We start from the raw sequence: 22,689 nt of genomic DNA on the forward strand, positions 1-22,689 counted from the left end.
AGGAAAGAGTTAGACACACCCTTGACTGTGTCTATTAGGGTGTTTCCAGAAAGGATTAACAGAGGAGGGAAGGCACGCCTGTATGTGGGTGGCATGATCCAATGGGCTGGAGGCCCAGATAGGATAAAAGAGGGAGAGGAGAAATCTGGCAGAGAACCAGCATTCTCTTTGCTTCTTGATCCACAGGAATGAGCAGAAGCAGCCTCACAGTTCTGCCTCGGTGCCTTCCCCACCATCACTGACTGTGCCCTTCAGACGGTCAGCTGGAAGAATTCCTTTCTGTTTCAAGTTGCTGCATCCAATTTGAGCTGTGACTGTTAGCAAGAGGGTGGGAGGGATTTCCAGGCAAGACCCAGTGTTCAAGCACATTACCAAAACTGTTGATGAGAAAAAAAAAAGTCTGCAGATATTTTGGCCATATACACATGAGTGACCTGCAAACTGCATTTCACCTCTGGTTTTGTTTTGTTTTTTTTTTTTTTTTTTTGTTTGCTTGTTTTATTTTGCTTGGAGTTCAGGTTAAATTATCTGGATATCATCTCTGGGGGCGTCCTCGCTTGTGGCACACTGGCATTCAATTCTATGATGCCCTTTCAGTAGGAAGAAGTGCATTTCCCCAGCCAGTTTGGTCCCACACATAATCTTAAAAGGCAGCAGAGTAGACAGGCCAGTCTGCACTGGCCAGACTTCCTTATGTCCTGAGCATGTGATCTATTGGCCTATTTCACCCCTCACCCCCAAAAAGAAGCCTTTGCCCTCATTTCTGGGCAAAACCAACTCACGCACATGGATTCCACAGGAGTTTCGAAATACCTAACTTCAAATTTCAGAATGTTCCTTAATGATGCTTCCTCTCCTTTTTGCCATCAGCCCAAGTCAGACGCTGATGGCCTCTGATAAATGTGGAAAAGAGCATGTTCTTCTGCAAAGGGTTTAAGACCCTCTTGGGCACACTTTGGTTAGTAGCCTTGGGCATCTTTTCTCCAGACAAACTGAGCAGCCTCTTTCCCAGAGTTGGCACAAGGAAATGTTGGGAGTAGGTGTTTGCAAGCTGGTCCGCTTAGAATTCGCTCATTAGATGAAGTCTCTGTTAAACACCTCTCCACAAAAGACAATCCTGAGCCAGCTGGCATTTATCCCCTTGGTATTCACATTCTGGATGGGTTCTGGGGAAGCTGGGTGCAGACGACATAATTCTGTTTCTAATCAGTTCTCTGTAATGCGCCGAGGCCCAGACAGGTCACTTCACGCTCTGGGATCCGAGGTGTTTGCAAGCAGACAATCATTACGATGCCTGTAGTTGAAGCAATTTGTGAATGAGTCTTTTGAACATGCTCACAATCCTTAGGCGAATGGAGCAGGGGTTAGAAGTTTATTTGGTGCAGCTTTTTATGGGGAAGACCGCTGAACTGCAAAAGTCCTCCAGTGGCGTGCTCCTGCTACGTACACCAGCTGGCTGTTTGGCAATAGTAACCACTTGATTTGGCTCATCTCAAGGAAAATGGGTTAAGGGAAGGCTTAAAATAGGCTAAAGGAAGGTTTGGGTGCAGGTCTGGAGGACAGCATCTGGCAACTGTGTTCCTGCCTCCTCCTCATGCTTATCTGAGAGACCACTGTTCCAGAACACCTGGGCTTTCCTTGCATGAATATTATGTTATTCTCATTAAGCTTAAGATCATGCAATAATTATGTAGAAGTGTGCATGTGGGGAACATTCAACACGTTCCACAAGGGAATAGGTATACAAAGCTGGCTTTGAACTTGAAAACCTGAGCCAGCCAACATGTCACAGGTGAGAACGTGTGAGTGAGGGCGCGATGACAGTTCTGGAACCATTAATTCACTTATCCTTAGGTACACTCAGGCGATTGTTCTCGGTTTCCGGGTGGCTGGAGGGTGTTGGTCCTGGAAAGCACGTGCCAGATCTACAATGCCAGCCAAGAAACGCCTGCATATGCCTCTCCCTGTCCCTGTCGCATGTATCATCTCTGGTCCCCTTTCCACCTGATCTCCCTCACTTCCTCCAGGGGTTCCCTTTGCATCATTGTGACAAAAGTGACTGACAGAAAAAAAATGTCAGGTAGGAAAGTGTGACATTAGCTCAGGCTTTCAGGGTACATACATAGCCCATCATGGCAGGGAGAACATAGTGGCATCCGTAGTTTGGGAACAGCAGTGGTGGGAGCACGTGACAGTGCCTATTCACGTCATGGGATAAAAGGAGTGGCTGGAATCTGGCTAAGTTACAAACCTTCAAAAAACCCACACCAACTCGACCTCCAAAAGGCTCTAGTCACCCAAAACAACACCTCCTTCTAAGGAAAAGATGAACAAGAGCCCATAGAGGACATTTCAGCTTCAAACCCTAACATTTCCTTATTTGCCTCCCTTTTTGGATGTCTCCTTCGGTGTTCTGAGTTGATGAACATGGACAAAAGAAAAAGGCGTAGTACTGTCTTAGCATGTCTGTCTTAGCATGTTACAGCCACAGCGTAGCAGCATAGTTGGCAATGTCTGGTTGATTTGGGTGCATTACTCTCCTTGAGATATGGGCCACTCTATGGGTAGATGGCCTTTCATGACTATAAAATTTTGACCCATGCAGTGACTGAGGAAGGTAATAGAACGATTTACTGGTTGGGGATAGAAATTCTTCCTATCTGTGCTAGAATCTCGGCAATGTGCGTATACATTCATACTTCTCTTTATTCTCACTACAAACCAAGCACATACACCCAGAACACATACATATGCATACATGCCATGCCACGTATACCCAACACATACATACACTATGTACACTCAATGAATACAGAGATGGGGACAATGAAGCTCTTAGGAAAGATACAACCAAGGGCGGAGCAGTTTAACAAACTACTGCTGCCACGCTCCGGGCCTGGCAACTTTTGCAGTGACCAGGAGAGTGCCTGCAATCTTTTGTGTAACTACTTGCCTCGTGATTATAAAGCAAAGAAAATGAAAATTCAAACCACCCACACGTTCGGCAATGGCCACTACCCACCAGGCTGCTAGCCATAGGCTGATGCTTCCGGGTTTGCAGCCATCAAACAAGGACAGTTCCTGAGTGCAAACTCCAAACAGAGACGGTCTTTCTTTCACCAGCAAACTAGGCTTCTGGTCCAACCAATAAAGAAGTGAGAAGCCATTGCGAGAATACCAACGTTCTTGACAAAGGCCAAAAAACCAGTTCACGGAAATCTTCCCCCACCCCAAGGGCCAGTGTGTGTAAAGAATTTCCACGGCAACGGTATTTTATGAGCATGACTCACTTTTCTGTTTTTCAGAAAGCCTTTCACCCTGCCCATCTCTTTTAGTACGTTTCCATTTGGTGTGGTTTGGCCTGTGAGTGGGATGCGGTGGTGAGCTGCTTGAAGCCAGACTCCCCGACCCTGGCGTACCTGAGGACCACATGTATGGCTGTAATTGCAAACAGCTGCCCACCCACCCACAGAACAGTGAGCAGGGCCATTTCTAAAAACAGTAAAAATAGCATGCCCCTGGGGCAAGCCAGTTCATTTGTTGATTCAAAAAATATTTGCCACCAAGAAGGGTGTTCTGAACACATAGCCCAGTCAGTGTTTCAGAGAAGCCTCACGTGGTTAGCCTTAGCAATTAATAACAATAATAACAACAACCCAGTGACCATATGCATATTTATTGAGCACTTACTCTGGGCCTCGGACTGATCTGAATACTTTGGGTGCACTGACTGGAGTTGGTGAATCCTTTCCTGCCTCACGGGCATCCTGTCACATGGAGCAGGCAGATGCTCGCACAGGGACTTCCAAGATGTGAGAAAGGCTTTCCCTGGTCAAGAGGAGGTCTGTTTGCACTTCGCATTTCACACATGGCTACCTGACTTTCAATCTTAGGAAGTGAGCCCAGAACCTCTCTCTGTCTTCCCCCCCCCCCGTCTGTCTCTCTGTCTCTCTCTCTCTTTGCTCCCCCTCCCATTTTTGTTCTTGGGACAATGTTGCCCTATGTATCCCAGGTTGGTATCAAACTCCATGGTTCAAGTGAACCCCCTCAGCTTGCTATGAAGCTGGACTCTACAGGAACCTGGCTGTTGTACTTTTTAACAAACACATAATAACCACACGTGTTTATAAAGCACAAGATGGTGTTCCAATACGCAACTGTGGTGTAATGGTTAACTGGAATCACCATTCTCAAAAAGACAAAAGCATCAAAGCCAAGCAAAGGCCTGTGCTGGTTCCCTTCACTGTCACTATGCCAAATGCCTGAGAAGAAACAATTAAGGGACAAGCATTTCTTCTGGTTCAAACTTTAAAAAGACACACAGTCAGTCTAGTATGGCGGGGAAGGCAGGGTGGCAGGCACATCCTGTCTGGGGCAGTAGGAACAGGAGTTCAATTACTCACACCTCAGCGGATCAGAAGACAGGAATTTAGGCCAGAAGCAGAGCCGGTTTAGAACCCTCATGTCTAACCCAACAGCTGTATTTATGCCGTCAAGGCCCAGGGGCAAAACGGTCTGCAGTCTCCTAAAACAGCACCGCCAACTAAGCCCTAAGTATTCAAACACAGGAGCCTGCTGTGTAACGGTTCACATCTAACCCATAATACAACTATTAAACAAGTAAGTTACTGTCTCAGTTTGTGTTTCATTGCTGTGAAGAGACATCACTACCACAGCAACTCTTATAAAGGAAAACGCTTAATTCGGGCTGGCTTACAGTTTCAGAGGTTTAATCTATTATCATTGTGCCAGGAAGCATGACAGCGTGTAGGCAGACATGGTGCTGGGGAAGGAACCGAGAGTTTTGCATCTGGATCCTCAGCAAAAGGGGACTGTCACACTGGGCATAGCTTTAGCATAGGAGACCTCAAAGCCCACCCCCACAGTGACACACTTTCTCCAACAAAAAAAACGACACCTAGTCCAACAAGGCCACACCTCCTATGAGTGCCACTCACCAGGGTCCAAGCATTCAAACACCTGAGTCTATGGGGGTACAGGGCATACCTATTCAAAACACCACAGTTACTATTGGACAACTCAGAGCCTTTACCCTGCGTTGAAATAGGTCAATTTAAGGAGCACTTGTCAAGCTTGACCTCAGATCTATTCTTTCCAGTGCTGGTCTTCACAGTCTGATATTACGGTTGTCCCTGTGTTTTACACAACGTCCTTATGGAGACCACTTTTTTAACAGCTCTGCATCAACTCATTTCTTTAGCATTTTTCTGCATGGCAGCAGGGAAATAAAGTGTTTAAGTAGTTAAGTAAGAGTGTTCACCCTTCTTGCAATGACTATTAAGCACCTACTCTATGTTAAGAGACTTGGAGAAGCCATGCCTAAGAGGAGCTAGTGAATGTGTGGAGGTGATTAAAGATGAGCAGAGCTGTGACAAAGAAGTAAAAGGCCTTGCTGGATTTGCTTCGCATGCAAAGCAGCCAACAATTCTCTAAGCTGTGGATCTTCGTGAGCCCTAACAGCCCCTGCCCCTGGGACACAGGGATGTGCAGGAGATGTAAGTGATCTGTGTTGAATGTGCTGCTGCAGAAATTATCTGACTCATTGCAAGTTGATAATGGTTGTGATAAATGAAAACAAATGAATAATAAATATATAATTTTATTAAACTTCCTTGATATCTCTCTGAGGTAGGACAAGTAATTTTTAATCTTGGCTTTTCAACCTGAGTACATCTAGAATCAACTAAAACCCATGCATCTGAGCATGCTCCATGATTGGATTTTCTTGACCAGATTTTTTGAGGCAAGAAGACCCACTCTAAGTCTAAGCTACCTGCTTGTGGCAGCTCATATAGAAGGACTTGGAAGAAGGAAGCTTTTGCTTTTTGCCTGTTTGCTCTCACTATCACTGGAAAGTTCATCTATGCCATTACTGAGGCATTCTTTTGCTGGAATTAGAACATTTTTTTTTTTCAGTATTCCAGCATAGACTGAAGACCAGCAGCTCTCTAGGACTCCTTAGGGACACCAACTCCAGATTGGGATTGCTGAGACATATAGTCTCTTGGACTGGTCACTTGCTAGTTTCTTGGCTTTCCTGTCTGGAGACGGCCATCATTGGACTCCCCAGGCCACAGCCTACAGGACACTCTAAAACAGTGGTTCTCTCAATCTGTAGGTCGAGACCCATTGGGGAAGTCTCATATCAGACATTTTGTATAGCAGATATTTATATCACAGTTCAGAGCAGTAGCAAAATTACAGCTATGAAGTAATAAGGAAATGATTTTATGCTTGGGGGGGTCATCACAACATGAGAAACTGTGTCAAAGGGTCACAGCATTAAGAAGGGTGAGAACCATGTGTGTGTGTGTGTTCATTCTATCAGTTCTGTTTCTTTAGAGAACCCTAGTTAATACACTAAAACAAGTGGTAAAGCTCTTGAAGTAAGCCACTGCAAATTTACATGAAAGATACTCAGGAACAGCCTGGAAGAGGTGCATAGGGAATCCATTGGTGCGCTCTGCTGGCCTGTGACAGTCCCAGCTTTCCCCAGCTAACGCTGCCTTTTGTAGTGCAGTACTCATCTGCATAGGCCAAGTGGGTGAAAGGTTTTGGGACTTCTCAGTCAGGCCTTTGCTGTTCCTCTCTCTTGGCTTTGCTTTAAGAGGACGTCTGACTTCAGTGCTAGATTTTAATAAAGCTCTCAGCACCATCCACACATTTGGGAGTGATTTGCAGAAACAAACAAACAACAGAACAACCCACAAGGCAGCAAGGCGTCACGGTGACTTAAGGACTCACTGCACAGAACAAAAGGCATCTTCATGCCACAAGCTTTTGACCAAGAAATTAAGACCACGAGGACAGAACAATGCAGGTCTTAAGTGCTAAGCTGAGGAAAGATGGAGCGAGTTGTGGAAGGATGAGACTGCTAACCGTAGAGATTCAAGGGAGTAGCATTGCTGGGAGCCGCCTCTACAGGCCTCATTGTGTAGCCTGGAATGACCTCAAATCATTTTTCTTCTCAGCCATCTTCGTACTGGGATTACAAGCATGGGTCTAAGCCCAGCTTGAAGATGATTGGTGACTATTGCTGTGGAAAGCACTATGACCAAAAGCCGTTTGGGGAGGAAACGGTTTATTTCAGATTACAGGTAACAGTCCATCATCTAGGAAGTCATTTGTTGTGTTGAAATATCCACTATCATCTGTGTTCAATTTTTGCTTGCTCAAGTTCACCTTACTAGCATAGAAAATAGAAAATGTACACACGCACACTGGAATACTATTCAGCCACAAAAAAGATGAAATCCTGTGGCTTGTGGCAACATGGTTGCAATTAGAGATCTTTTATTTCAAAGCAATAAGCCATGCACAGGAAGGCAAATATCACATGATCTTATTCCTTTGCGGATCATAAAGTAATGGATCTCACAGCTAAGGGTACAATGGTGGCTACCAGAGTCTGCAGAGAGAAGGGTGTGGGGGAGGGAGATGTTGATCGAGGGTATTGAGCTACAGTTATAGAGGAGAAATGGGCCTGACTTTTTACTAAAGAGCAGAGCAGACAGATAATTTCAATTTCAGCACAACAAATGATGTGCATTTGAAATGCCAGATATGGACACTTTGATTCAAGCATTTCAAAATGTGTACAGTATTATATCACATGGCAACCCTTTTTACATTTTTTTATTTATTACAATTTATTCATAGCTGTAGCCGCCCTCCCAATCCTGCCCTTTCTCCCTCTTCTCTTCCCATGCCCCTCTCCTAGTCCACTGATAGGGGAGGTCCTCCTCCCCTTCCATCTGACCCAGGCCTATCAGGTCTCATCAGGACTGGCTGCATTGTCTTCCTCTGAAGGAGGTGATCAAAGAGCCAGCCACTGAGTTCATGTCAGAGACAGCCCCTATTCCCCTTACTAGGAAACTCATTTGGACACTGAGCTGCCATGGGCTAGGTTTCTAGGTTATCTCTATGAATGGTCCTTGACTGGAGTATCAGTCTCAGAAAAGACACCTGGGCCCAGATTTTTTGGTTCTGTTGTTCTTGTGGACTTCCAGTCCCCTCCAGGTCTTTCTATCTCCCCTTTCTTTCATAAGATTCCCTGCACTCTGCCCAAAGTTTGGCTATGAGTCTCAGCATCTGCTTTAATACCTGCTGGGTAGAGTCTTTCAGTGGCCCTCTGTGGTAGGCTCCTGTTTTTTTCCTTGTTTTCACCCTCTTCTGATGTCTATTCTGTTTCCCTTTATGAATAAGGACTGAACATCTTACCCAGTGTCCTCTTCCTTGCTTAGCTTTTTTAGGTGTACATATTTTATCATGATTATCCTATATTATATGTCTAGTATCCACTTATAAGTGCGTATATATCATGTGTGTCTTTCTGCTTCTGGGTTACCTCACTCAGGATGTTTTTTTGTAGATCTCCCACCATTTGCCTGCAAATTTCATGATTTCCTTGGTTTCTCAACAGAGTAGTATCCCATTGTGTAAATGTACCAGTTTCTGTATCCATCCCTCAACTGAGGAACATCTGGGTTGTTTATGGTTTTTAAGTATCAACTATGACAGGGGTACAAAACAGAAGTCACTGTAATAAAATGAAACAAGCATGGCAAATAGTGTTAGAGGAGAGTTGAGGCTGTCAGCTACCACCTACTGTCTTGTGTAGACTTGAGTTTCTCACCCCACTTTGAAATGATCATTTCCTCATCCGGAAATGCACATGCAGATGAGGCCGTGAGATGACTCTGGATTAGGGCGTTTGCTGCCAAGACTGATAAGCTGAGTTCAAGTCTCAGGTCTTACCTGGTGGATGGAGACAACAGCTTCCACAAATTGTCCTCTGACCTCCATGTGTGCGCTGTGGTGTGTGTGACACACACACAGGAGAGTGAGAGAGATACAATAAATTAAAAAAAGGAAAAGAACCCAAGTATATCCATCTCATGAAATATTGTGGAGATCCCAATAGTTAGCATCCTGTTCTGTTCCAAAGAAATGAAATAAAGTGTATAAAGTGATTTCCTCCTTATTAGCCCTTGCTTCAAAGCTGCAAGGTTCTGTGCATATGCAATGCACTACACCTAATTATGTCAGCCAAAGGCCTGGCCTCTAAATACCATGGGAGTTTGAGACTTCAAAACCAGAAGCAATGATTCTTAAGCGCCAAACTTCTTAAGTACGGCAGCAATCTAAAATATTTTGCAACTCGGTTTCCAGGAGGGTTTGAGGACGTTGTTCCAGGAAAGAGCTTTGGGAAAACACAGTATGTAATTCTCCTAGTGTTCTCTGTGGGTCATAATGCTTGCTTACCAATTAGGTGATGGTAATACTTTTTAGTGCCTGTCTCCTGTTGGTATCAGGGAGGCAAGAGCCATCTTCATTTTGTTCACTTCCTATGACTAGAACCTGTCTGCTACTTCATAAGCACTCCACAGTGCTACTTGAACAAATGGTAGGGTGATGAGTCAGTTTACTCTGTTTCCTCTTCTTACTCCTCCTTCTTCTCTTCTTGGTAGCAGCAAGGATTGTACCAGGGCTTTGCCCACACCAGGAGAGGGAACTCCAGTAAACTATACCTCAGCACTGGCACAAGGCAGGCAGGCAGGCTAACTACAGTGAAAAGTAGAAGGAAGAGGTCCAGAAAAGGATCCAGGCAGTTAGAGAACTGTCCCCATTTGTGCAGGCACCTCCCTGGCCAGGTGCCATTTTGCACTCTGGGTAATTTGTGTCTGTTCTGGCCATGCTCGGTTGAAATGGAATCACAGTATCTTATTCCCCCTCTCCAAACACAGAGCTAGTGTGAATGACTTTCCCAGTAGCGTAGCCAGCAGAAAGAATGAAGAATGCGATGCAGCTCCAGGCTGGTGAGCCTTCAGGGTAAGCAAATTCAATAGAACTGAGATTACGCATATGTTGTGAGACCACGCGTGTGCATATAGACACGCATGCCATGCACATATGTGCACAGAGAGGCATGCTCAAGCCACCTTGAGGCACCTGTTAAATTGGGGGCACAGACAGTTCTTAACACATACATAGACTTTTCAGGTGGACACACACAAGGTCAGAAAGGTAGTGGAAGGTGAGAGATCAGATGTAGACCTCGCTCTGATTTGGGAGGTGATGTGCATGGGATAGGAAAGAAATGAGTACCGGAGGAAAACACAAACGATCCTCTGTGAGTTAGGAAAGACCCAAGCGTCACTGCCTTTTGCAGCACCGTTAATGTCCGGCCATTCTGCATGAATAATGTCTGTCTAATTTGGTAGGGAAAGTTTCCTTGATTTGAAATAGCTTACTTTTTTTTTTTTTTTTTTTTTTTTTTTTTTTTTTTTTTTTAGTAAAAACACCATGGTTTGGACATTATGAGTTCTAAGAGCAGGATGCAAACATCACTAAGGAAAGCAAGCCAGTAGGGTGAATAAAGGGGTGATGGTTAAGGGAGCATTAATCTCTAAATGACACGCTCCTAAGCTTGACAGGCCATTCGAGTGCTCGGCTCATTGCCTGGCTTCTCCCGTATAATCCCTGCTTTTAGAAACGAAACCACACAGCCACCACATGAATGCATAACACTGAAATTATCCAGGCAAAAAAGACTGTTTACGAAAGCACACGACGTTGCTTTGGGTTAAAAGGAGATGCTTAAAAGATGCCTTGACTTACATGAACTAAGAGACAAGGGGCTGGCTGTATTGAATATCACCCCGTAAACAAAAGGCATTCTGAGATCATACCTCTTTTTTTTTTTAGGAATGCGTTGTTGCAGACAAATGTCAGCTGCCAAAAATGAAGATGGATGGTATGTGTGGTCCAGGGAGAGAGCCAACGCCAAGCTGATGCGGAGACAAAGCTAGCGGCTCGAATGTGATGCGGGTTTACTTTTCTCTGCCGTGTCCCCCACCGCCCCTGCTTCTGACCTTGGCGCCTTGAGACATGTATTTAGCTTGTGGTCAACCTCTGGTTTCGACCCTGGCTTCTTAATCTCCCCTGGCCCCCATTCCTGTCATATCCTAATCACTCCCGTCACTCCTCACGCGTCCAAGACAGACAATTACTGCTCGTGAGCCCGTCTCCCCTGCATGCTGTTCCGCTTCGGTCTTTGGCAAATCGAAGGTCCAGGCAAGGCTGAGTAGAAGGGCGTGACTTGCTGCCACGTCTGAATGAGCGTGGGCAAGCTTTGCAAGGCTGTCCTGTTCCAGGGATGAGGCAGGCGATGACCACGAACTGGGGAAAATTGGTCGGCAACAGGAGAGGCCTTCTCCGGCTGGCTGTCGGGGCTCACGAACAGAAGAGGGCGGGGCACCAAGGCCTGGCTCTGTGGGTCTACTCAGGTACGAGCTCACCAGAATCCACACACGCACGCGCATGACTGGTGCTGTAAATTCTGTACTGGTTTCGGGAACGCAGGCTTGAAAACAAAACTGCATAGAAATTAGTTTTCGCATTTTGTGGTTGGAGTAGTTGTCGTGCTGTGAGATTTGGGGGTGGGGTGCGAGAAAAGATAATAGACAAATAGAAAATTTGCGTAGAGAACTTGATTTCTGTGTCCAGAAGGAAGGGTTTCCTTGTCTTTCTTAGTAAGTTTGTTATTATTATTATTATTATTATTATTATTATTATTAAATTTGCTTGTAGTGTGGACATATGGCATTATGGATTCTAAGCTAAAGAGGATTTTGCTTAATATTATAAAACTTTTGTGAACCCCTCCCCCCTTTTTTACCAGCTATATTTTGTTTGAATGCATTCCTGATGTTTGTAGCCAGATACTTCCCCAGCTAGCCTTTTCTGGTCAATGTCTATAGGTGTTGCCTTGTCTGGGGTCTCCAAAAGACCTTCCAAAGCCGTTTGGCTGCTGGTATTACTCTGGGCTCATGAAACACTTTAACGATATGAAATAAAATTTACATATCCTTGATAAATCTCTCTTTCTCTCTCTCTCTCTTTTTCCCTTTTGCTGGCTAAGCAAATTATCTACCATTGAGCTAAATTCCCCAGCCTAAATTCATTTATTAATTAATTACCTTTCCAACATAAAGGCTTTATCTTTTTAAGATTTAATTTTATTTTTTTTATTTGTGTGTGTGTGTGTGTGTGTGTGTGTGTGTGTGTGTGTGTGTAGATATCTGAAGAGGGCATTAGCACGTCTGGAGCTGGAGTTATAGAAGATTATAAGTCTCCCAGTGTGGGTGCTGAGGTCTGGACTTAGGTCCTCTGGAACAGCAGAAAGTGCTCTTAATCACTGCTTCATCCCTGTAGCCCCAGGCAGGACTGATCTTTTATGAGTATATCATCCAATAAATTAAAATTTCATTATATTTCTTATTTATTATAAATTCTCATCATGGTTTTGTTCATTATGATGTTCAAATAAATAGACCGGACAAGTTCTAGGTGACATGTGGTGTATGCACATAGGCCGTGTGCTAATCTTCATCTGCAAATACTCTTGAAGGGTGGCTTCTGAAATATATTTGTCATAGAAGCAATGTAAAAAGACCCAGGAACAGAGTATAAAGCTCAGAGGTAGATCTATGCCTAGCTTGTGAGGTACTGGGTTCCAGTAACAGGAGAGAGAGAGAGAGACAGAGACAGAGATAGAGACAGGAAGACAGAGAGAAAATATGCATCAATAATCCTTTTGTATTTTCTGCATAAAAAGCTTGAAATGTGTTCATGTCTCATACACTCACACAGTGGATCATTTTTATGCTCCATGTGGCAAAGATGCCCATTTGATTAAAAATAAAATAAAAAATAAAGGAATACCAAGTTAATACCTGCAATCCCACTTTGGGGCTTACCCACCAGCATGTGGCCATGCTTAGAACTAAGGGAGCCTGGCCAAGACCCTGCTCTGAATTGTGCATAGGTGGCTTTTTCTTGCATGTATGTATGTATGTATGTATGTATGTATGTTTTGTGGCAGTGTTGGTGTGTAACATAGCCCCTGAGCACCATGCTGACATGCTTTCTCAGTGTGAGAGGCAGTGGTACGCCAGATGGAGGAGTGGTGCGTGTTAGAGAATCTCTGCTCAGGCATGAGTTGGGATGCTCTTGGTTGTGAACTCAATGTTAACAAATCAGGACATATGAAAGAAGGCATCTCTAAACACAAACACACAGAAAACAAGGCTATGTGTTTGTCAGTTTATAAACACGTGGCCAGAGGAATGTAAAACCCAACCTTGTATCTGAAGATTGCACTTTTGTGTATCTAACCAAGCATGGGTGGAAACCATTTGGGAAAAAAAATGTATGTGCTGAAAATGTGGCAATTTCTTTTTACGTTCATTCTTATTCCATAAACAATGTAACACTGCAACTATTTACACAGCATCTCCATTGTATTAGGTATTTTAAGCCTTCTAGAGATTACTAAAGACCTAAAAGAGGGTGTGTATAGGTTGTAATCAAGGGCCATGCCATTTTATAGACAGGACTTGAGCTTCAGAATTTTATATGAGCTAGGGTTGTTAGTTACTTTCCCTCTTGAAGAACCTTATAAATTGCATGTAAATACATCTCACTTGTATATAAGCAGCACTGAGAGAGCTTTGAAGATTCCTGCACACGTCATGCAAGCTCAGCTTTGAATACTGCTTCTGTTCAGTAAAATATAATTCTTTTTCCCCCATTTATTTATTTAGTCATTTATAGCCTGATCCCAGCCCCCTTCCTCTTTTCCTTCCAGCCCCACCCTCATGCCTCATCCTCCTTCTCCTCTCTTTTTCTTCTCAGAGAATGGGAGGCCCCCAAGGGGTATGAATACAATCTGACACCTCAAGTCTCAGCTGGACTAAGCTTAGCCTCTCCCACTGAGGCACAAAAAGAGAAAAGAAGAGAACAGTAAGATTTGTAGAACGTTTGGAAAAAAATACTGTTTGCTATTCGTGATGTCCAAATCTTATTGTTCTTTTCTTTTTCTTTTTGTTTTTTTTGTTTTGTTGTTGTTGTTGTCTGTTTGTTGTTTTTGTTTTCTGAGACAGAGTTTCTCAGTGTATCCCTAGCTGTCCTGGAACTTGCTTTGTGGACCAGGCTAGTCTCAAACTCACAGAGATCTGCCTGATGATGCCTCCCAAGTACTGGGATCAAAGGAGTGCACCACCATGCCCGGCTTATTGTTATTTTATTTGTCTCCTGGTGATTGACATTTGTGATCTCCATGGTAAAGATATTTTGTCTAAAATGATCGTTAGAGTAAAGCAGGAAGGCATACATATTCTGAAAAAAAATTACAGCAAACTCTGGTTGACTGTATAAGTTGACTTTGTATGGGTTCTAGAAGCAGACAGAAATCGAAACTAAAAATGGATCAGAAAGCCCTCTTTCACCCTACAGGCACCTAGTTATAGCCAGAGAAAATGGAAGTTAGGCACAGAGAGCCTGATTACTGAAAGCTCTTGTGGACCTTATTTGCCCATAATTTAAGCAGTTGTTTGCTTGCGATTGAGTCTCAGCTCCTTATTACGAGAGCAAGTTACAATCTGTTTACATGACAAATTAGGTTTCAGTTCATCATACATGTAGGCAACTTTAGGCCATACCTAATTCACTTAAGCAATGGTCATTACCCCTACTCAGATTTCAGTATCGGAAAGCATCTGGGATATTACAAAGTCAACATCAGGCAAGACCAGGAAGCCTGAAGCTTCCTGAACTGGGAAGATCTTATTTATCCCCTAGATCCCACATAGCACCTGGCACCCAGTATGCACAAATTGGATGACTGAGCAGGCTACTAATTAAACGCACAGTAATAAAGCTTATTAAAACATCTTACAAAATAAGTAGTAACTAAGGTTAATGTGACATCTGGGAAATGGTGCCTTCAGGGCAGACACAGCTTTCAGAAGTTTAGAGACTTAGTATCAGTTACAAAAACCTATAAAGTGCACAGAAAAAGCACCACATACATCCATAAAGCCACACAGTTTTCTTGTGATAAATAGTAGAGTTCATTTATTTTATTGGCTTGGCAATTGACAGTCATAACTGTAAATAAACAACTGAAGTAACCTTTATTCGCTAAATATAAAATCATAAAGTGGTGCCCAGGGGACAGACAAACAGTTTAAATGCTGATATCTTGGCTTGGGAATTATTTCACAATTAAAGTAACTTCTGTAGAGAGAACAATATTTTCCAGCTGTTTTCTGAAATTTTTACTATTTATATTATGCTCTATATTTTGTTCAGTAATAGAAGCAATTTAGCATTATAGTTTATTCTGCATTGGGGCATTGTGATTTTACAGAATGGAGTTTTTTATTATTCAGGCAGTTGAATGGGATATAAATGACATTTTACTAATAGGAACCGAAAATTTAATAATATGGTATTAAACTACAAGTATAAGTGAACAACAGTAGTCCTGGCTCATTTTATTTCTGACATAATTCTGGCCTATTAGTAGAATTTTTAGTCAAAGAAATGTTTTATGACATGATTTTTTTTTAAGTAAAGAATCTTTCAACACAAAGGAGAAGAATGAAGAGAAATGTTGAGACACTGCATAGATTCTTGTGGCAAAAATATTTTCTCTGTATCAAGTAGTCAGGACTTTCCTGGACAGGTAAAGATGCTTCACTTAGGACATGGAACATTCCCTTACTCTTGTGGTCATATCAGTCAGTGTAGGTGTAAATGTAGGACTACATGAAGGCTTAAGCATACACAAGCATGCACACACAAATACACACATACATTCAGAGATGTGCACATGTGTATTGAATAAGAAATGTGCAATATGTTTGAGGAAAACCCAAAGTATTTGCATAAAATGAGAAAGAAAGAAAGAAAGAAAGAAAGAAAGAAAGAAAGAAGGAAGAAAGAAGGAAGGAAGGAAAGGAAAGAAAGGAAGGAAGGAAAGAAGGAAGGAAGAAAGGAAGGAAGAAAGAAGGAAGGAAGGAAGGAAGGAAGCAAGGAAGGAAGGAAGGAAGGAAGGAAGGAAGGAAGGAAGCAAGGAAGGAAGGAAGGAAGGAAGAAAGGAAGAAACTTTTTCTACCAACACAAGCCGGATGTGAGAAAGTGTCCTTGAGGCTAGGGGCCGTGGAAGGTCGGCCTCTGTCGGCAAGGCCAAGCATGTTCCATGCGGCGTGGCTAAACAGATGTTGTGCAGTGGCAGGATTAATTCCTTGTAAAAATAAAAATGGTAATTTCTCTCTTGAATTTTGGCACACTGGTGGGAATGTGGCTGGCTGGTGGCAATGTGTAAACAGGGAATATTTGCTATCTTATAAGCCGGATCCCAGAGTTTTGGCGAAAAGTGTGATGGAAGAAAAATGTGACATTACAAATGAGAGATGTTTGATTGATTAAAATGAGAACCAGGCTTGTTATACCTAACTCCTGCGCATTTAAGTGTATTCCTGCTATAAGCTTTCCTTTTTCTTTTTCAGCCATTTTATACTCTCCCCTCTCTTCAGGGCAAGATGCAGTGTGTGCCAACTGGGTCACTATTTAATCCAGATGCAAATACCCAGCCTGACCAATCTGGAAGGCAAAGAGAGCCAAAAGCACGCTTAGATGTTTGCATTTGGGAAATTAAGCAGGAAAGAAATCTTTAGTCTTTCCCTTCCTCGCTGGTGCAAGCAGCTTTTTCCTTTTTTTTTTTTTTTTTTTTGGAACTCTCTCAGCAATGAGGAATGAAAGATTAAAGAAAGGTGGATATTCTTTTAAAAATACCTCTTTTCCACAGACATACCTTATGCGACAGAAACCACATGCACTCGGGGATGCGGGCATAGCGACTATTTCTTGGCAGAAAAGCATTTCAGGCAAGCACTCTCTGCACGTCTACTTGAGCAGGTCCTGGGGTGCCAGCTGCTTCCAGGTGATGGGGCCTTTGTGTACCTATGCATGTGGAAGGCCGCGGGGAGCTGCACACAATATGGTTATTATAGGGCTGGCCTTCTCAAAACGTGGCCCGGGGGGCTCATGATTTGAATTATAGGGTGTCTTGCTGAAGTTCTGGCAGCTGCTTTGGCAATTATCTTTTTACAAATGTAGTCTTTTCGTGAGCTCATGACCCAACATGATATGGTAAAATGAATACTAGTGACTCGCAGGTGCTTAAGTTGCAATGGTGACAAAACCAAGGGGAAAGAAAAGTAAAATTGGACACGAGGTGAAATTTAATAAAATATAATATATGTATACAGAAAGCCTATCTATTATTGTTTGTCTCCCTGAAATGAGCTGGACTGTGATTCCCCCCACCACCACTCCCACTGTTGAAAAAAAAAATGAGTCTTTGATCCCTGGAGCATGTAAATGTGACCAAAGGAGACCCAGATTGCAGATAGAATCAAGAGATACGTCTGGAGATGAGATCAGTCTGGATGAGATGGATAAGTCTTTAATCTAATGAAAAGTGTCCTTGGAGGAGTTATGCAGAGAGGGGATAGACAGAAACAGAGGGGGCCACGTGACCACCACAGGCAGATGGGAAGGATGTAGCCCCAAGCCAAGAGACACCAGGCGCTAAAAACACCAAACTTGGGAAAGACCATACTTTTCCTCGGGCCTCTGGGGCAGCAAGACTCTGCTAATGAGTTAATATCTGACCCCTGTGCTCTGAGACAACAGATTTCTGCTGTGTGACCCACCCGCTATTTACTTCGTTACGGTGGTCCTGCGAACTTCTCAGTGTTGTGACCACCATGCCTGACAACTCAAGAGAGAAAGGATTTGTTTTGGCCCATGGCTTTAAAGGGTTCAGTCTCTGTGGTTCCATGTGCTTGGGAAGGATGTGATGTGGTGGAGCACGTGGAAGAGGACGGCTGTTAATTTCGTGGCGACAGGAAGCAGTGTGCAACACAAGGAGCCAAGGAATATAACCCCCAAGGTTAGAGTCACTCCATTCCAGTGACCTACTTTCTGCAAGCTAGACTCCACCTCCTAAAACAGTCCTGCCCCCTGGGGAACAAGTATTTAAAATGTAAGCCTATAAAGTATGCTTCAATATTCACACTATCACAGCGGCGTAGAGGAAGCTCACCTACCCTATCCTGTCTATCTATCATCTATCTGTCTATCTATCTATCTATCTATCTATCTATCTATCTATCTATCTATCTATCTTCCATCTATCATCTATCTTTGATCTATTCACTCCTTTCTATATGCCATCTTAATATCTTCACTGCTTTTTAAAACCCACTCTTACTTGTATATAATACATATCTGCTAATCACGTTGGCTCACACTTATAATCCTAATACTCAAGAGGCAGAAGCAGGCTAATCTCTGTGAGTTTAATGCCAGTCTGTTCTAAATAGTGAGTACCAGGCCAGCTAAGGATACATAGTGAGACCATGTTTCAAAAAAGTAAAAGAGCACATTTAGCCCACTTACTCTGAAAAACTTCATCTACTAACTGAAGAAAAAGAAAAGAAAAATCCAGTAAATTCTAGGCACCCTCAACTTGAGATAATATTTCATTTTGGTATATATCTACATATTAAAATTTATACATATATTAAAAATAAGCCTTGCTGTGTGTTTGCATCATCTCAGGATGTTCTTCCTTTTTCCTCATCCTGTACCTGTCTCTTTCCCAAGATCCTTCTGTCCTCAAAGCCCTCGAACCGGAGCCACACCTACCACCTTCTGCCCTGCCTTTTAATCAGCCAGTCACGGATAATTGGGTAACTTTCCTTTCATCAAGTGGGTAGAAGAGATAGCTCAAAATTAATAACAATGCCCATGGCAGTGGGTACAGGAAATAGTTCAATGCCCAAAGCAAATCTCAAGGCACTGAAATCAGCGTTTGAATATATAGCACCAGATCAGCCTCCAACAGAGCTCTGCTTGCCTCTCCCTCACTGAGTGCCGGGATTACAGGCATGTGCCACCATAGTGGTTTACTTCTTATTTCAATGAAGATCAAGAAGCTACCTCAAGTCTCTTAAACCAGCACCCTGGAGTACTACTGGCCATCTCTTATCTGAGCTCTTTCTCCCACTTCCTCCTCAGTTTAATACTTCAACTGTCTTCCTGGGTTTAGTTTATCACAGGGCCATTCATTCTTGTCTTGCAAATGAGTGGTGACAGGAAGGCTGTGAAGGAACGTGTAAAGGATGGGGCACATGGTAGGTGATCAAAAAAAGTAGCCGCTTTTCTCTTTTGCTCCCTCTAGCTTTTGAGCAAGATTGTAGCTCTTATAATAATGCATGGTTTCATGGCATAATCACTCTCCAGAATTTCCAGCTATAGACTGAGGAAAGCCAGGATGACAACATGTCTCTTGCCCAATCCTCACCACACTCTTTAAGAGTGGTCACTGCACTGGAAATGTTCTCCAGGAGGGATGAGCTCATGGCAATGGTGAGGGCACTGCAGCATCCTTTATTTTGGACTGGGGAAGAGAGAAGATTCCCATAAGGGAGCTAAATCCAAGAAGAGATGTCAGAAAGGACTACGGTTGTAGGTTGTATCTGGCCAGACCCGGGCGTACTTTTTTGTTCCTGAATTACATCTGATTGTGTGGTGGGAGGTGGTTTTGGGGGGGGGGGCGCTGGAGCTCTGTGTACAAGGGGCATGTCTGCAGAGTCCTTCTGTGTTCTAACCTTACTCTCAAGAATCACTTGAAAAGTAAACTTATCTTCTATGAAGTGTCCTCAAAAGGCTCCAGAAGGGAGGAAGTGCCACAGACTGAGAAAATGAGCAACACTCCCAAAGGAGAGTCTGGAGCCAAAAAGCCCATTTCAGGCAGCCTTAGAAGACCTGGGGTGACCTTGGGATATCTTTAGAGGCGGCTTTCTGTCTTCCACAGTGCATATGACAGAACATGCATATGCTTTTGTACAGGAGCAAGGAAGTTGGCATGTTCTTATTCTTAGGGACTGTTTTTGTTTGTTTGTTTGTTTGTTTGTTTTGTTTTGTTTTTAATGGAAAATTGGATCAATCTGCTGAGGCCCAAAGGAATTCAGAAAAGATAAAAGATGAATATCGGCATAGTAGGAGCACTTAGAACCCACTGTTGGACGGTAGCCATAGAGATAATAATCACATCCCTTCACACCTAAGCCCGGGTCATGCTGTTGATAGGAAGAATGTGAGAAGTCTAGGCGACAACATGGAGATGAGCGGAGACAGCATCACGCAGACATCATGACTTTGTCTTGTTTTGGCGGCCTCACTGTGCTGGTTAGTGTTTGTCACCTTGACACAAGCTGGAGTCATCTTGGGAAAGGGAATCTCAATTGAGAAGATGTCTCTTTCAGATTGGGCAAGTCTATGGGGGTGTTTCCTTGACTGATATTGATGTGGGAGGGCTCAGCCCACTGTAGGCAGTGCCATTTCTGGGCAAGTTGTTCTGGGTTATGTGAGAAAAGCAAATTTAGCAAGCCATGGGAGTCAAGCCAATAAGCAGCCTTTCTTCATGGCTCCTGCTTCTGCTTGAGTTCTTTAAATTTCCTCAGTGATGGACTGTGTAACATAGAAGTGTAAGCTAAGCAAACCCTTTTCTCTCCAAGTCACTTTTGGTTGTCGGATTTATGGCAGTAATAGAAAGCAAACCCAGACACTCACTCACAGACCTTGACACAGTGGGTACAGGTGAGAAACGGTCCACTTTCATTTATTTTTATTTTATTAATGTTTGTATTTCTCTTCTACTGAAGGAACTAATGAATTATCAACTTATAAATGCAACAGGTTTTAAACTTCACAGCTATGGTTCTAAATTGTTGACACTGAGCGAATGACTCTTGGAATCAAATCCTGCCCTAGATACCTAGGTATATATTGAGGTTACAGATGTCATATAGACTGTCCCTAGGACTGAGGTAAAGTAGATGTGACAGGGCCTCAGGGTCCCCTGGAAGTGTTCTCAGTGGTATATCAGGTACTGATAGGATTCCAGTTTAGCTGTAGAACTGGCCAATAGTTACAAAAGGCTGCACATGGCAGAGATAGTCGGAGTACTAGCTCAGGGCCATAATTGGCAGTCTATGAACTCTCTATCAGTTGAGTTTATAATTTGCCGTCTGCTTTCTTAGGGCTCTTTGCCTCGAAGTAAATTTTCTCTTTTCTGATAAAACCCTTGAAGCTTTTGGCATATGACTTTGACGTGATAAATTGTGTTTTCAGTATTAATTAGATGGCCAGGGCAGATGTAGGAAGAGAACATAGGTGAAATGGTCAGAGGTGATGTTTCTTCCCGGGAATCTTCATGTTTGATTCAGAAGCGAAGAACTCCAAGGTTATTTCACGAACTTTCACAGTGGTAACTACTCAGCTGTTCTTGAACAAAGTCAACCATCCAAAATCTTGGATAACTATCAGGGGCAATGTCAGAAAAGTCTAAGCAAAATACTTATGTGCTCCTTCATGTACCCAACTTTGTTCCAGATAGCCAGACCACACTGATGCAGTGCCCAGTGATGCCATCGTTTAGCCAGCCCTTTGCTCTGTGTTGATAACCATCCTTTGGGGAGCATTCCCCTAGTTTCCTGTCAGGCCAGTCCTCCTACCTGCCGGTGCATATGCACCTGTGGCTCTCATATGGATTGTGTGCTATTGGGAATTCATTTCAGTGTTTCAGATGTTCTGGGAGCCTGGACCCGTTTCTCAGATAATTAAATCCACAAAAAGCTTTCATTTTCCCCCTGATCAGAGTACTCCAAGTGCGCCGGGTCTCTCTGGGCCAAAACTATTAGGACTACATTAGTTCTCTATTTCCCTGGTCATATATCAAAAGCGACTTCCTGATTCGTGTACATGGGGTGACCATCCACACGGAAGCTTTTTACATTGCAGCTTGTGACCCCACAGGGGCTTCTAACCAAATGTGGGGTTTGCAAGAAATTTGGCAACAGTGAAAGCCTTCTGATCACGCAATGATCTGAAATGATTTTAAGGTGGTTTTGGCAGCGCTTGCCCTTGTTGGATTGTATGACTTCACTGGTAGTGCTGGTTCAGAGCAGACAGCATACATACTCTGTTTTGCACATGCTTCCACATCACACAATACCAAAGAACATTGCTTGGAACACTTTGACTCAGATTTTCAATAGTATATTATAAGTTGCAGTGTTTTACTGTGGATACAAAGCTTTCTGTTCTTATAGAAACACAATGGCTTCATTTCAGAAAACAAAGTGTTTTATGATTCCTAACATCATTTCTCAATATGTAAGCATAAAATTATTATATTGTGTTGAAAATTTGATTTTAAAAATACTTTGATTTGCTAACTTAAGTTTCATTAGAAAAAACTGCTAAATAAATTTTGGCTTGGGATTAAGACAGAATTCTGGCAATTTTTGAAATGGCCCTAAACATACTTCATATTTATTTAATATTATATATTTAAGTGAAAACAACATTTTCTCAGCAATGATGATTATAAAATTCAAATTTGATCAGTCATGAAAACTGTTAGAGATACTCTGCCTCCTGCACTGTCAAATATTCAACCAACATTTAAATGTTTATATAAAAAAATTAACAGCTTCACCTATCTCCTTCATATGGAAATTTGCTTTCATCTTTAATAAATGGTAAAATCACACGTATACCAAAAATTATTTTAGTGTCTTAGTGATTCACTGTCAGTAAATTTTTGATTGATTAATTGATTGATTGATTTTATATAACCGTATGCCATGGGGTCACATTCAAATTCTCGGGGTAACACAGTGGAGAGTGGCTAGAGCTTGAATTGAGACCCACACCGTGAAGCCTCCGGAGGCTATCCCACAG

The 22,689-nt window shown here is 42.9% G+C and overlaps 1 long non-coding RNA gene across 7 annotated transcripts in view; it reads left to right on the forward strand.

Moving 5' to 3' along the window:
- Positions 1–22,689, forward strand: part of LOC110558634 (uncharacterized) — a 102,053-nt gene that overhangs the window by 73,624 nt on the left and 5,740 nt on the right. For 2 of the 7 annotated variants that reach the window (XR_009587585.1, XR_009587586.1), the window contains one exon: positions 10,729–11,979. This is a non-coding gene — a long non-coding RNA (uncharacterized LOC110558634). Of the gene's footprint in view, positions 1–10,728; positions 11,987–22,689 lie in introns of those variants that run through there. The other 5 variants (XR_009587590.1, XR_009587589.1, XR_009587587.1 and 2 more) reach the window with 5 other exon arrangements.

Source organism: Meriones unguiculatus, chromosome 19 (assembly GCF_030254825.1).
Source record: "Meriones unguiculatus strain TT.TT164.6M chromosome 19, Bangor_MerUng_6.1, whole genome shotgun sequence".
Lineage (NCBI taxonomy): Eukaryota > Metazoa > Chordata > Mammalia > Rodentia > Muridae > Meriones > Meriones unguiculatus.